This window comes from Camellia sinensis, unplaced genomic scaffold (genome assembly GCF_055761805.1).
Source record: "Camellia sinensis isolate YWXY unplaced genomic scaffold, ASM5576180v1 Unanchor4, whole genome shotgun sequence".
In the NCBI taxonomy this organism is placed as follows: Eukaryota; Viridiplantae; Streptophyta; class Magnoliopsida; order Ericales; family Theaceae; genus Camellia; species Camellia sinensis.
The window spans coordinates 16,185,001-16,189,883 of record NW_028129277.1 but is presented as its reverse complement, the minus strand read 5'-3'; positions in this window follow the sequence as shown (position 1 = coordinate 16,189,883).

The window sequence follows — 4,883 nt, the reverse complement described above, 5'->3', positions numbered from 1 at the left end:
CCGTAGCAAGGCATGCGGTCCGAGGCCGTGGCATGTCATGCGGGCCGAGGCCGTGGCATGGCATGCGGGCCGAGGCCGTGGCATGGCATGTTGGGCGACGCCGTAGCAAGGCATGCGGGCCGAGGCCGTGCCGTGGCATGCGGGCCGAGGCCGTGGCATGGCATGCGGGCCGAGGCCGTGGCATGGCATGTTGGGCGACGCCGTAGCAAGGCATGCGGTCCGAGGCCGTGGCCTGTCATGCGGGCCGAGGCCGTGGCATGGCATGCGGGCCGAGGCCGTGGCATGGCATGTTGGGCGACGCCGTAGCATGGCATGCGGGCCGAGGCCGTGGCATGTCATGCGCGCCGAGGCCGTGGCATGGCATGCGGGCCGAGGCCGTGGCATGGCAAGTTGGGCGACGTCGTGGCAAGGCATGCGGGCCGAGGCCGTGGCATGGCATGCGGGCCGAGGCCGTGGCAAGGCATGTTGGGCGACGCCGTCGCAAGGCATGCGGGCCGAGGCCGTGGCATGTCATGCGGGCCGAGGCCGTGGCATGGCATGCGGGCCGAGGCCGTGGCATGGCATGTTGGGCGACGCCGTAGCAAGGCATGCGGGCCGAGGCCGTGCCGTGGCATGCGGGCCGAGGCCGTGGCATGGCATGTTGGGCGACGCCGTAGCAAGGCATGCGGTCCGAGGCCGTGGCATGTCATGCGGGCCGAGGCCGTGGCATGGCATGCGGGCCGAGGCCGTGGCATGGCATGTTGGGCGACGCCGTAGCAAGGCATGCGGTCCGAGGCCGTGGCATGTCATGCGGGCCGAGGCCGTGGCATGGCATGCGGGCCGAGGCCGTGGCATGGCATGTTGGGCGACGCCGTAGCAAGGCATGCGGGCCGAGGCCGTGCCGTGGCATGCGGGCCGAGGCCGTGGCATGGCATGTTGGGCGACGCCGTAGCAAGGCATGCGGTCCGAGGCCGTGGCATGGCATGTTGGGCGACGCCGTAGCAAGGCATGCGGGCCGAGGCCGTGGCATGTCATGCGGGCCGAGGCCGTGGCATGGCATGCGGGCCGAGGCCGTGGCATGGCAAGTTGGGCGGCGTCGTGGCAAGGCATGCTGGCCGAGGCCGTGGCATGTCATGCGGGCCGAGGCCGTGGCATGGCATGCGGGCCGAGGCCGTGGCAAGGCATGTTGGGCGACGCCGTAGCAAGGCATGCGGGCCGAGGCCGTGGCATGTCATGCGGGCCGAGGCCGTGGCACGTCATGCGGGCCGAGGCCGTGGCATGGCATGTTTGGCCACGCCGTGGCAAGACATGCGGGCCGTGGCATGGCATGGCATGCGGGCCGAGGCCGTGGCTCGACATGTTGGCCAAGGCTAAGGCATGGCACGCCGGGCAACGCGGTGCCATGGCATGCTGGGCAACGCGGTGGCAAGGCATGCGGGCCGAGGCCGTGGCATGGCATGTTGGGCAACGCCGCAGCAAGGCATGCGGGCCGAGGCCGTGGCATGGCATGCGGGCCGAGGCCGTGGCATGGCATGCGGGCCGAGGCCGTGGCATGGCATGTTGGGCGACGCCGTAGCAAGGCATGCGGTCCGAGGCCGTGGCATGTCATGCGGGCCGAGGCCGTGGCATGGCATGCGGGCCGAGGCCGTGGCATGGCATGTTGGGCGACGCCGTAGCAAGGCATGCGGGCCGAGGCCGTGGCATGTCATGCGGGCCGAGGCCGTGGCATGGCATGCGGGCCGAGGCCGTGGCATGGCAAGTTGGGCGGCGTCGTGGCAAGGCATGCGGGCCGAGGCCGTGGCATGTCATGCGGGCCGAGGCCGTGGCACGGCATGCGGGCCGAGGCCGTGGCACGTCATGCGGGCCGAGGCCGTGGCATGGCATGTTTGGCAACGCCGTGGCAAGACATGCGGGCTGTGGCATGGCATGGCATGCGGGCCGAGGCCGTGGCTCGACATGTTGGCCAAGGCTAAGGCATGGCACGCCGGGCAACGCGGTGGCATGGCATGCTGGGCAACGCGGTGGCAAGGCATGCGGGCCGAGGCCGTGGCATGGCATGTTGGGCAACGCCGCAGCAAGGCATGCGGGCCGAGGCCGTGGCATGGCATGCGGGCCGAGGCCGTGGCATGGCATGCGGGCCGTGGCCGTGGCATGGCATGTTGGGCGACGCCGTCGCAAGGCATGCGGGCCGAGGCCGTGGCATGGCATGTTTGGCAACGCCGTGGCAAGACATGCGGGCCGTGGCATGGCATGGCATGCGGGCCGAGGCCGTGGCATGGCAAGTTGGGCGGCGTCGTGGCAAGGCATGCTGGCCGAGGCCGTGGCATGTCATGCGGGCCGAGGCCGTGGCATGGCATGCGGGCCGAGGCCGTGGCAAGGCATGTTGGGCGACGCCGTAGCAAGGCATGCGGGCCGAGGCCGTGGCATGTCATGCGGGCCGAGGCCGTGGCACGTCATGCGGGCCGAGGCCGTGGCATGGCATGTTTGGCCACGCCGTGGCAAGACATGCGGGCCGTGGCATGGCATGGCATGCGGGCCGAGGCCGTGGCTCGACATGTTGGCCAAGGCTAAGGCATGGCACGCCGGGCAACGCGGTGGCATGGCATGCTGGGCAACGCGGTGGCAAGGCATGCGGGCCGAGGCCGTGGCATGGCATGTTGGGCAACGCCGCAGCAAGGCATGCGGGCCGAGGCCGTGGCATGGCATGCGGGCCGAGGCCGTGGCATGGCATGCGGGCCGAGGCCGTGGCATGGCATGTTGGGCGACGCCGTAGCAAGGCATGCGGTCCGAGGCCGTGGCATGTCATGCGGGCCGAGGCCGTGGCATGGCATGCGGGCCGAGGCCGTGGCATGGCATGTTGGGCGACGCCGTAGCAAGGCATGCGGGCCGAGGCCGTGGCATGTCATGCGGGCCGAGGCCGTGGCATGGCATGCGGGCCGAGGCCGTGGCATGGCAAGTTGGGCGGCGTCGTGGCAAGGCATGCGGGCCGAGGCCGTGGCATGTCATGCGGGCCGAGGCCGTGGCACGGCATGCGGGCCGAGGCCGTGGCACGTCATGCGGGCCGAGGCCGTGGCATGGCATGTTTGGCAACGCCGTGGCAAGACATGCGGGCTGTGGCATGGCATGGCATGCGGGCCGAGGCCGTGGCTCGACATGTTGGCCAAGGCTAAGGCATGGCACGCCGGGCAACGCGGTGGCATGGCATGCTGGGCAACGCGGTGGCAAGGCATGCGGGCCGAGGCCGTGGCATGGCATGTTGGGCAACGCCGCAGCAAGGCATGCGGGCCGAGGCCGTGGCATGGCATGCGGGCCGAGGCCGTGGCATGGCATGCGGGCCGTGGCCGTGGCATGGCATGTTGGGCGACGCCGTCGCAAGGCATGCGGGCCGAGGCCGTGGCATGGCATGTTTGGCAACGCCGTGGCAAGACATGCGGGCCGTGGCATGGCATGGCATGCGGGCCGAGGCCGTGGCACGGCATGCGGGCCGAGGCCGTGGCATGGCATGTTGGGCGACGCCGTAGCAAGGCATGCGGGCCGAGGCCGTGGCCGTGGCATGGCATGCGGGCCGTGGCCGTGGCATGGCATGGCATGCGGGCCGAGGCCGTGGCATGGCATGTTGGGCAACGCCGTGGCAAGGCATGCGGGCCGAGGCCGTGGCATGGCATGATGGCCGAGGCCGTGGCATGTCATGCGGGCCGAGGCCGTGGCATGGCATGTTGGGCGACGCCGTAGCAAGGCATGCGGTCCGAGGCCGTGGCATGTTATGCGGGCCGAGGCCGTGGCATGGCTTGTTGGGCGACGCCGTAGCAAGGCATGCAGGCCGAGGCCGTGGCATGTCATGCTGGCCAAGGCCAAGGCATGACATGGCATGGCATGCGGGCCGAGGCCGTGGCATGGCATGTTGGGCAACGCCGTGGCAAGGCATGCGGGCCGAGGCCGTGGCATGGCATGATGGCCGAGGCCGTGGCATGCCATGCTGGCCAAGGCTAAGGCATGGCATGCCGGGCAACGCGGTGGCATGGCATGCTGGGCAACGCCGTGGCAAGGCATGCGGGCCGAGGCCGTGGCATGGCATGTTGGGCAACGCCTTGGCAAGACATGCGGGCCGAGGCCGTGGCATGGCATGGCATGTTGGGCAACGCCTTGGCAAGGCATGCGGGCCGAGGCCGTGGCATGGCATGCTAGCCGAGGCCGTGGCATGGCATGTTGGGCGACGCCGTGGCAAGGCATGCGGGCCGAGGCCGTGGCATGGCATGCGGGCCGAGGCCGTGGCACTGCATGTTGGGCGACGCCGTAGCAAGGCATGCGGGCCGAGGCCGAGGCCGTGGCATGGCATGTTGACCGAGGCCAAGGCATGGCATGCCGGGCAACGCGGTGGCATGGCATGCGCGGCCGAGGCCGTGGCAAGGCATGCGGGCCGAGGCCGTGGCATGGCATGTTGGGCGACGCCGTGGCAAGGCATGCGGGCCGAGGCCGTGGCATGGCATGCGGGCCGAGGCCGTGGCACTGCATGTTGGGCGACGCCGTAGCAAGGCATGCGGGCCGAGGCCGAGGCTGTGGCATGGCATGTTGACCGAGGCCAAGGCATGGCATGCCGGGCAACGCGGTGGCATGGCATGCGCGGCCGAGGCCGTGGCAAGGCATGCGGGCCGAGGCCGTGGCATGGCATGTTGGGCGACGCCGTGGCAAGGCATGCGGGCCGAGGCCGTGGCATGGCATGCGGGCCGAGGCCGTGGCACTGCATGTTGGGCGACGCCGTAGCAAGGCATGCGGGCCGAGGCCGAGGCCGTGGCATGGCATGTTGACCGAGGCCAAGGCATGGCATGCCGGGCAACGCGGTGGCATGGCATGCGCGGCCGAGGCCGTGGCAAGGCATGCGGGCCGAGGCCGTGGCATGGCATGTT